This window comes from Chrysemys picta, chromosome 13 (assembly GCF_011386835.1).
Source record: "Chrysemys picta bellii isolate R12L10 chromosome 13, ASM1138683v2, whole genome shotgun sequence".
In the NCBI taxonomy this organism is placed as follows: Eukaryota; Metazoa; Chordata; order Testudines; family Emydidae; genus Chrysemys; species Chrysemys picta.
The window spans coordinates 19,624,542-19,635,843 of NC_088803.1; the positions used below are offsets into that span (position 1 = coordinate 19,624,542).

General features: G+C 45.9%; 1 pseudogene; it reads right to left on the minus strand.

Annotated features, from left to right (window-relative positions):
* Nucleotides 1-4,261: 4,261 nt before the first annotated feature.
* On the minus strand, nt 4,262-5,269 carry LOC103306974 (olfactory receptor 6B1-like; annotated as a pseudogene).
* Between the last annotated feature and the right edge of the window lie 6,033 nt (nt 5,270-11,302).

The following is an 11,302-nucleotide window of genomic DNA, read 5'->3' on the forward strand; positions in this document are numbered from 1 at the left end:
ACCCTCTGTTGCTTTTTATAGTTTAGTCCTATTCAGTGTCTATTCGGCGCATCTTGGCTTGTCTCTTGTATTCATTACATGGAGCATCTCTTGTGACCGTCCAGCAATAGTCTGCAAGCATTGATGGGCTCCATTTGCCCTGATAGTGTTTCTCCATTGTTGCAATGTCCTGGTGCAATTGCTTGTCTTCCTCGTCGCTCACTGCTCCGCAGTTCGGTGGAAAAAAATCTAGATGAGAGTGCAAAAAATGTATCTTTAGTGACATGTTGCAACCAAGGCTTTTGTATGCCTTGAGGAGGTTTTCCACCAACAACCTGTAGTTGTTTGCCTTGTTGTTTCCAAGAAAATTTATTGCCACTAACTGGAAGGCTTTCCATGCCATCTTTTTCTTGCCATGCAGTGCATGGTCAAATGCATCATCTTGAAGAAATTCACGAATCTGAGGACCAACAAAGACACCTTCCTTTATCTTAGCTTCACTTAACCTTGGAAAATTTTCACGGAGATACTTGAAAGCTGCTTGTGTTTTGTCAATGGCCTTGACAAAGTTCTTCATCAGACCCAGCTTGATGTGTAAGGGTGGTAACAACCCCCCTGCTGCCCCAGGCCTGGGCTCTTCCCCCCCACCCACACCTCCTGCCACCCCAGCCCTGAGCTCCCTCATTCCCCCTCCACCTGCACCCTCCTTCCACCGCAGCCCTGGGTCACTGGTAATTCGCTCCTACGGCAGGTCATTCAGCAGGAATTTTAGATGTGCACAGAACACAGACAGGATTGGTTCCCATGTGGTTACAGAACTGCAGTAAAGTGGAACAATTTTCAGCTTGTGTAATTGGAGGATATCTGGATGCATATTATAAGACTGTCCTACATAAATGAAGAAAAGTTGAGGTGCCTTTATTATTCTTTTGTTCCTCTCTTTCTTTCTATGGGGAATTTGCCAATGCAATATCACTGTCTTCCTTTTAAACAAACAAACAAACAAAAAAGGCAATGGCTGTTGAAAATACCAATTCCAGTCCTAATAACCACTGGGACGCATTTCTTGCTCAATTTTATCCTACTTTTTCTACAGCAAGTTACAGTGGATCAGTATATTTGATTTGGGAGAAATGAAGTAACAGCTGCCCAAACTGAGCTTGAGCACTCCTGAATTTTGAGGTGTTCAAATCTGGAAGGCAGGTGCTGGGGGGTGGGGAGAAGGGCTGTGGCTCTGCGGGGGAGCACAGCAGCATATATGCAGCAGTGTGTCTGGTGCTGTGTGGAGCCAGACACGCTGGTCTGAGTGGCACGGTAAGGGGGCAGGAGGGTTGGATGGGGCGGAGGTTTGGGGGGGCAGTCAGGGGCAGGAAGAAGGGGGGGTTAGATGGGTCAGGGGTTGGGGGGGCAGTCAGGGGACAGGCAGCGGTTGGAGAGGCATGGGAGTCCCAGGAGTTTGTCAGGGGACAGGTAGGGGATGGGGGTCCTGGGGGAAAGTTGGGGGGTCTTAGGAGGGGGCAATTGGGGACAAGGAGAAGGGAGGCTTAGATAAGGGGTGGGATCCTGGGGGGCAGTTGGGGCAGGGGTCCCAGGAGGGGGTGATCAGGGGACAGGGAGCAGGAGGAGTTGGATGGGGTTGGGGTTTCTGTGGGGGGCAGTTGGAGGGAGTAGATGGGGGCAGGGTGGGGCTACCCTCCCTCCCCGTGGAGTGTCCTATTTTTTGAATGTTAAAATATGGTATCCCTACTCACAGTGCAGCTCTCCAATCACTGCAGCATGAGGTCTCAGCTACCTCACTCCCTCCCCGTCTTTCCTGTTGGTAGTGTCCAAGGGAATGCTGGGAAATGTAGTTCTTTCTCAAGAAGCTGACCAAATGCTTCACTGAGGCTACTTAGAATCAAACACATTGAGATACAAGTACATAGCAAATATTTATAACTTCAAATGCAAAAATGATACACACATACAGACAGCATAATCATAAGCAGCAAACTACAACATTTCCATAGACACCGCACTTGACCTCCTCTGTACAAGACCTGGTGCAAACATAGGACCCTGATTGCAACAATGATCTAAACGGTCACATTTCATGTCAATAACATCATAGTCAGATCCCTGTAGGAAGATCTGTCTATTTAGCTAAGCTGATTATTGTGGTACCTGAGTCTCTGTTTCCTTTGTACCTGATTCTGAAATCCAAAGAATGGAGTAGACATCAGGACTGGGATTTTCAATGAGACCTGTAGCCGGCTGCAGTTCTGGAGCACACCCCTTCATGGTTTGGCACTGCAGTCAACCTGCCTTAGTTTCCTTCCTGGGTTTTCAATGACTCTCTTGGCCTTCAGCACAGCTCTGTTGCTGAGGTGACTCAGCTCTCTAGCTAAACCTTCTGCCCTACCCTTTTGGGTCCAATCAAAGTCCAAAGGAAAACACCAATCTACCATCCTAAATCTGTGATGGACACCCAGCATCCTTTGGTCCATCTCCTCCTGATCTCAGCTTCCAGCCCTCCTGGGTTCTGGTTAGTCCCCTCTTCTATGTTTCACAGCCATAATTTAACACAAATCAAATGTGAGATTTTAAAGTCAGAATTGTGTTCCTTCACTCTATAGGTGAAATTCACCCCTGTACAACACAGGACCTGATCACCAATTAGAACCTATTTTGGCTGGGATTGTGAAAAGACTTAAAGGGAGTTCATAGATTCCAGGGCCAGAACGGACTACTCTGATCATCCAGTCTGACCTCCTGTACAACACAGACCAGAGACCTTCCTCCAAATAGTTCCTAGACCAGATCTTTTAGAAGAACATCCACTCCTGATTTTAAAATTGTCAGTGATGGAGAATCCACCACAAACCTTGGTAAGTTGTTCCAATGGTTAATTGCCCTCTATTGGGGCTGACCGCAAGTTACCTTGGCCTGTTGTTACAGAATGGTCTGGGTGGAGCTAGTGGTAAACTGGCTTTGATTGGCCAGACTGGCTTGCAGCCCCTCCGACTGAATAAACAAGTAAAGAGATGAAGAGGGCCTAAAAGTATTAAGTGTGGGAATAGAAAGCAATAGTGTTTCCTGCCAGAGCCTGCTTGTGGACAAATACACCCCCTGAGAAAGAGATGATGATAAAAATGGCTATGAGAATTGCTTTAGACAAACAGTCTCACCTGCAGACCTTGGCCTTGTGGGTGCCCAGGAACTCCCCACGCTGGAGCAGCGCCTGCTATGAGCCCTCAAGGACAAGGCTGGAGGGTCCGGGACTGTCCATAGCAGAAGGGGCATAAGCATTAATTCTTGCTTGCTTGGTTGCTGGAAAGCACATATTTAGTAACACGTGAAGGCTGGGAAGCTTATTATACTTTGGCAATAAAACTGGTTATACTTATACACCTGATGTGGCTTCATTGGGTGTATCCAAGACCCTCCCACCCCCTTTGGCCTGACACCCTCACTGTTAAAAATTTACACCTTATTTCCAGTCTGAGTTTGTCTCGCTTCAACTTCCAGCCATTGGATCGTGTTAAACTTTTCTCTGCTACCAGGGAAGAATCACGGTTTCCCAGTATATGCCTAACTCTTTGTTCCTAGATGTATTCATTTACATTTAGGTGTATTAAAACCCATATGTTTGCTTGCACCCAGTTCACCAAATGATCCAGATGGCTCTGTATCAGTGAACTGTCCTCTTCATTATTTACCACTCCCTCAATTTTTGTGTCATCCTCAAACTTTATCAGTGATGACTTTATGTTTTTTCCCGGGTCATTAATAAAAATGTGAACTAGTGTAAGGGCCAAGAACTGGTCCCTGTGGGGTCCCACTGGAAACACACACATTCAGTGATGATTTAGGTGTTCAAATTCCTTTGAAAATCAAAGTTAGCCCTCTAACTCCTACTAGAATACAATGGGATTTTGGCACCTAATTCCATTAGCATCCTATGCAACATCCCCGCCTCTAGGGATTTAAAAAGTACTTTGACCTTATCCATTAGCATAGGAGTTAGTCACTCTACTGTAAGGAAGACGGTATGGCCCAATAGTATTATAAATGGAGTCAGTTCAGTAAGGTTTCACCTTCTCATCTGGGTATCTCTCATTGAATCAATTCCCTGCCATTGCAAGTGTGTTGGACATTGTAACACCTTGGTCCCTCCTCTTCTCCCATAGTTGAGTCTCCTGTGGGCTGTAATAGTTTGGTCTAATTTCAGTTGTTGGGTTTAGTGTGTAGGGGCTGGGTGGTGTTGGTCACCTGTGATATACAGGAGGTCAGATTATATAGCCTAGTGGTTCCTTCCAGTCTTAAACTCTGTGACTCTTTGACTGTATCCCCACTTGACTCTAACAATGAAGACTGAGGAGTTGGCTTTGCTGCCTAGTGCTCTGCCCAGGGTCTCCCTCACTTCCCTGTTCCTCAGGCTGTAGATGATGGGGTTCAGGAATGGGGCCACCACTGTGTACAGCACAGACACCAGCTTGTTGAGGTCAAAGGTGCCGACAGCCCTGGGCTGTGCGTACATGAAGAGGGTGGTGGTGTAGAACATGGAGACCATCACCAGGTGGGAGGCACAGGTGGAGAAAGCTTTACGCTTCCCAGCCATAGGTGGGATCCTGGCCACAGTGGAGAAGATGCAGATGTAGGAGGTTCCTGTCACTAGCATGGACGTCACAAGGACAGACAGTGCTGCCACGAAGTCCCGCGTCTCAATGGTGGAAGTGTCTGTGCACGACAGCTTCAGGAGAGGCGGGAGGTCACAGAAGAAGTGCTGGATGGTGTTAGCTCTGCAGAACTGTAGCCTGGAGATCATCACAATGGATGGTAAGGAAGCCAGGAAGCCAATCAGCCAGGAGCCCAGGCTCAGCACAGCACAGGCTTTGTGATTCATAAGGGCTGGGTAGCGCAGCGGATGGCAGATGGCTAAATAGCTGTCATAGGCCATTGCCGCCAGGAGAAAACACTCAGAGGAAGCTAGGGACTAGAAGAAATACAGCTGAGCCATGCATCCCCCCAGAGAGATGGCCTTCTCCCCCAACAGGAGGTTGGAGAGAAGTTTGGGAACAGTCACCGAGACATAGAAGATTTCCAAGAGGGAGAGGTTGCCCAGGAAGAAATACATGGGGGTGTGAAGCTGGCAGTTCAACTTGATGGTCACAATCAGGACCAGGTTTTCCATGAGGGTCAGTATGTAGATGGTTACAAACAGCACAAAGAGCAGCCCCTTGTGCTCCGGGAGCCCTGGGAAGCCCAAGATGATGAAGTCAGTGTGTGAGGAGTGGTTTCCCTTTCTCATCTCCACAGTCTGCTTTCCACACTGCCAAAACATTAATTGGGAAAAGTGACTGAACGGAGCTTTAAGTAGGGTTATGGGAGTATGTGGGGGGAAAATTCAACCCCCCCCTCCCCAAACCTCCCTAAATCCTACTTAATATTACTTATTCACCTACATCCAGAGATGCTTACTCTATGGCTACTCAGTGTTGGTTCATTCATTCATTCATTTATTTCTAACTCCACATTTTATGTCCTTGCTTAATGTTCATTCATTTATTCTGTTAGGGTTAGTTAGGGGGAAGATCAGCTAAAAGGAAGGGAGGGGGGGACTGAAGGGAAGGAGGGATGAGCAGGATAGAGCAGGGGAAAAGATGTTAAAGGGGCCAGGTGTGGAGTGAAACTGAGGCTATGTCTGCACTACACAGCACTGGCGACAGCAGGTAGGGTATGTGTGGCTACAGTGCAATGAAAGCTTTGTCCACGCTGGGGTGTGTAGATGCATGGCTCAGTGAAAGACAATGGCAGGGGAAACACTTCAGCAGTGGAGAGCTGCTGGAGCCTTTCTTGGCTACATCACCCTTGCCTGAGCCGTTCCCCACTTCTGGAGTCTTTCCCTGGGGCAGGGAAAGGCTCCAGTGCTGTGGGGAGGCAGCAGGACACTACACAACTGAAAATAGCCATGTAGACAGCACTGCTTGGGCAAGTAGAGAGCTGTGTAGGGTCTGTTCTTGGACACATACAAACAGGTTTCAAGTGTTTCTTTTCTCACCCAAGTCTAGGGTTGCTAATTTTGGTTGGCTGTATTCCTGAAGGTTTCATCACATGACATAATCCTGGAGACTCCAGGCCAATCCTGGAGGATTGGCAACCATGCCTCATCAACTGCATAGCTATTTACACCCATGCTAGGGGCTGCCTGCGTTTCTACCCGACACACCACCAAAAGAAGCATGCAGTGTGGACAAACCTTGAGGTGAAGAGACTGAGAGAGGGGGAGCGTTGGGGTCCTTATTCATTATCTACTTTCTTACTAGTTGTCATTTACTTATTGCTCACTTAGGCTGGGATTTTCAAAGGATCCTATGGGAGTTAGGTCCTCAAGTCCCATTGACAATCAGGATCCTAATTCCCTTAGGCCCCTTAGAAAATCCCAGCCTTACTGGGCAATATTATTACTTGGGCCATATTCACACTAAAGTCAATGGGCTGACGCTTGAGATTCTTCCTCAATTCTTACCTAGCCATACTCCCAGCCAAGTCTCCGCTAGTGTCTACGCTCTGCATTTTGGATAGATACAGGAAAGGGCTCAGTCGTCTGGTCTGTCACTTCTGTATTTCTCCTGAGCCCCTGCTATGCTGGGTCTGATTCTCAACCCATTGTCATGGGCTTAAACCACAAGCACAGTAGGCATGTTTCTCCTCTCAGTGTGAAAGAGGGCTAACTCTGCTGTAGGGAATGGAGTTATGCTGGGTTTGATTTGGAGGAATTCGACTGCAGTTTGAACAGCAAAAATCAGGAGTAATCCACTGTAGTAATTTGGTTCTATGTAAGAGAAGAACCCAACCCACTATCAATACAATGCAAATTAATTTTTATATTTCTTGACATTGGGACTTTAAACCAGTCTAAGGGAGATCAGTTCCTATTGGCCAAGTCCCCTTTGAAACTGCCAGCCCCAGCACTGAAATCACTAAACTAGATGGGATTCCTAGAACAGCCACCCAAATGCTAAGTCAAGTGTGTAGATTGATTTATTAGGCAGGTAATAGGATTCCTCTGTACTGATAATGATGTAAATCATAGCACAGTCTAGCTTAGTCAGAAAAATACTCCTTCAACTGGAGGTTCAAACATCTAAAATAGAGTCCTCAACTGGTTTAAACATCATATCCCCATTGGGAATGCTGGGTCTATTTCTCTTTAGGTACAAATTGGCACAGGTCCATGGAAGTCAATGGGGCACTCTATTTATCCAAGCCCATCATGCTAGAATCCATTAAAATAACAATAACTATCTTGTTTACTTACACATTCAAGGTCTGAAGCTGGAGGATCCTTTATTTACCAAAGATGTCTCTTTCCAAAGACCCAAGCATGAGGAAGTACCCATCAATGTAGATGAGATAGTATTCAAATTGCTGCTCTGCTCCTTTCTCCGCCAAGGAGAAACACAAGCCAGAGGGCTGAATAGTGTTTCACTAGGAATTGTATCATCAGCCACAGGTCTGGCTCCTTCAGTGATTCTGGCTGGGAGACCTAACTATATCCATGAAAATAAAGAAACCCCCAGGGATCAAACCTTCAGCCTCCCTGAACATTCTCCCAGGTGTGATTTGCTAAACAGCTTATTTGCTCATGAACCTCTCTGCTTGTTCGCTGTAGCTGTACAAGCAGGTGGTAAATGATCGAATGTCCATATATAATAGGCTAGGCACTGAGAATAGTATCTGTGAATATCATTTTCCAGAATGACCCATTTGTAACGCTGTCAATGACAGGCCTTGTGGTGTCTCTCTCTGGGGAGCAGAGGAACTTGTGGTGATTTCTGTGGGAACAAATTGAGATGAGGGTAGCTGGATTTTCTGTAAAACATGACCACATTTCTAAAGGTAGTCTGCAAAGGAATGTTGTATGAATGTCCCACTCATATTTTCTACTCAAAAATATATTCTATTTTAGGGGTAGGCAACCTATGGCAAACGTGCCGAAGGCGGCAGCCACACAAGCTGATTTTCAGTGGCACTCACACTGCCCGGGTCTTGGCCACCAGTCCGGGGGGGGCTCTGCATTTTAATTTAATTTTAAATGAAGCTTCTTAAACATTTTAAAAACCTTATTTACTTTACATACAGCAATAGTTTAGTTATATATTATAGACTTATAGAAAGAGACCTTCTAAAAACGTTAACATTTATTACTGGCACATGAAACCTTAAATTAGAGTGAATAAATGAAGACTCGGCACACCACTTCTGAAAGGTTGCCGACCCCTGTTCTATTTATTAAAGTTATTGCTTGCTTGATCTCTCTCTCTGTCTCACACACAGTATCTCTCTTTCCTCTGTCTTTCCTCTCTCATCTCAGAGACGGGGAGGGGGAGGTAATATCTTTTATTGAACAAACTTCTGGTGGTGAGAAAGAACAATTTTTGAGCTTACACAGAACTGTTCTTCAGGTCTGAAGAAGAGCACTCTGTAATCTCAAAAGTTTTTGCCTCTCCCCAACTGAAGTTGGTCCACTAAACAATATTACCTCACCCACCTTCCCTCTCTCATATCCTGGGACCACGGCTACAACAACTCTGCATATCTATCTATCATAGTTATTTTTAAAAGAGTCTAATGGAATTGGGCACTAAACTCTCACTGAATATAAATATGATTTGGGCACCCGACTTCTTTAGGCTTCTGTGAAAATATCAGCTTGTGGATCATGCTGCAAGCTGTCAGTTTTGGTAACCGGATGTTTATTTGTCTAGCCTAACCTATGCATCGGGAGATTTACTAAGCACCCTAGGGGATTCAATTAGAAATCATTTTAAATACCCCATATTTACTACTTAAAATAATGTAATGAACCAGCTGGTGTGTCTGTGCACCATAGACCCCTACTGGATGGGATCAGAGCTGGTCAGCTATTGTTCATAGGCCCTACTTCAGGATCATCTAATGGCTTCTTTAGCCCAAGTGGTTGGAGCTTCTGTTTCTGGTATCCCGAGAATGAGAGTTCTAACCTCACTGTTCATGGGAGCTCCTGTGTTGGGATGCAGAATAGCAATGAAGTTCCTAGGTGGACACAGTGTCTTCTGCAAGTCTAATTTCCTGGAGACAGTCCCAACCATCATGGGCCAAACCCTAATGTCCAAACAAAGCCCTCACTGAAACGAGTGAATCAAATTGCCAGCTGGTGTAAATTGATGCAGTGTCACTGCTATCCATGACGCCACATCCTCAACTAGTGTAAATAGGTGTAGCCCAGTTGAATTCAGAGGATCAGATTCCCAACTGAGGTAAATCGGCCTAACTGCATTGACGTCAATGAGGCAAGATCTTGAACTAGTATAAATAGGGGTAGCACCACTGGAGTCAAGGGTCATGGTGGATTCTCTTTCACTGACCATTTTAAAATCAAGATCGGATGCCTTTCTAAAAGATGTGCACTAGACATTATTTTGAGGAAGTTCTCTGGCCAGTGCTCCACAGGAGGTCAGACTAGATGATCACAATATCCTTAGGTGGTGTGAATCAGCCTAAATCCATTAAAGTCAAGGGTCAAATCCTCCATGGAATTATGCTGATTTACACCATAGAATCATAGAATATCAGGGTTGGAAGGGACCTCAGGAGGTCATCTAGACCAACCCCCTTCTCAAAACAGGACCAATTCCCAACTAAATCATCCCAGCAAGGGTTTTGTCAGGCCTGACCTTAAAAACCTCTAAGGAAGGAGATTCCACCACCTCCCTAGGTAACCCATTCCAGTGCTTCACCACCCTCCTAGTGAAAAAGTTTTTTCTAATATCCAACCTAAAACTCCTCCACTGCTACTTGTGACCATTACTCCTCATTCTGTCATCTGGTACCACTGAGAACAGTCTAGATGAATCCTCTTTGGAACCCCCTTTCAGGTAGTTGAAAGCAGCTATCAAATCCCCCCTCATTCTTCTCTTCTGCAGACTAAATAATCCCAGTTCCCTCAGCCTCTCCTCATAAGTCATGTGCTCCAGCCCCCTAATCATTACTGTTGCCCTTCGCTGGACTCTTTCCAATTTTTCCACATCCTTCTTGTAGTGTGGGGCCCCAAACTGGACACAGTATTCCAGATGAGGCCTCACCAATGTCAAATATAGGGGAATGATCACGTCCCTCAATCTGCTGGTAATGCCCCTACTTATACAGCCCAAAATGCCATTAGCCTTCTTGGCAAAAAGGGCACACTGTTGACTCATATCCAGCTTTCGTCCACTGTAACCCCGAGGTCCTTTTCTGCAGAACTGCTTCCTAGCCATTCGGTCCCTAGTCTGTAACAGTGCATGGGATTCTTCCGTCCTAAGTGCAGGACTCTGCACTTGTCCTTGTTGAACCTCATCAGATTTCTTTTGGCTCAATCCTCTAATTTGTCTAGATCCCTCTGTATCCTATCCCTACCCTCTAGAGTATCTACCACTCCTCCCAGTTTAGTGTCATCTGCAAACTTGCTGAGGGTGCAGTCCACACCATTCTCCAGATTGTTAATGAAGATATTGAACAAAACTGGCCCCAGGACCGACCCTTGGGGCACACTAGCTAAGGCCTGGGCATATAAAGAGCTGTGACTGAGTCAAAACCAAGGAGTCACAGAATGTCTCCCATTACATCTTATGGCTGTTGAAAACTTAGGGAACAAAAAGGAGCCACCAAAAGGCTGGAGAAAATTCCTTACAGTGATAGACTTTATGTGTCAGACCCACAAAGGTACTTAGGTGCCTATGCCCCTGACGTAGGTGCCTACACCCTGGGTTCCATTTAATACAGATATAATATACTAAATTAATTAAATACTCTTGCTGAAAGGTATCAGCATAACACCACTTTATTTCTTAGAATCCAGAACCTTAATACACAAGAACAAAAAACTAAAAGCACACAGGCAAAACTCAGCCCACCTTACTGTAAGCTGGGTATCTCAGGCTGATTGTTGCTAGGCCCAGATCACATGCTTCCCTACAGAGCCCCCTAGCCTGCCAGGAGGACCAGGAAAAAACCCTGAAATTAGAAGTGACAGCATATAATTTTAACACAGTTTTCAATACACCACCATGACTCCATTGAAGTCATTGGGCCTGATGCTCCTCTCACTTGCTAGGTGTAAGTGAGGAAGTGAAGGGTAATGGTGCCCACCTGACTCCTCACAAAATGGCCAGGAGGGGAGGCTTAGGCGCCTAAATTCAGCAGAGTATTCAGGGCTGAGAATCCTGAGTGGAGGGATCACACCCTCTCCTCATCATTTCCTGCTGGCTAAATAACTAGCTACTCACTCAATGTGCTGGCTTTTGTGAATCCCATTCTTGGG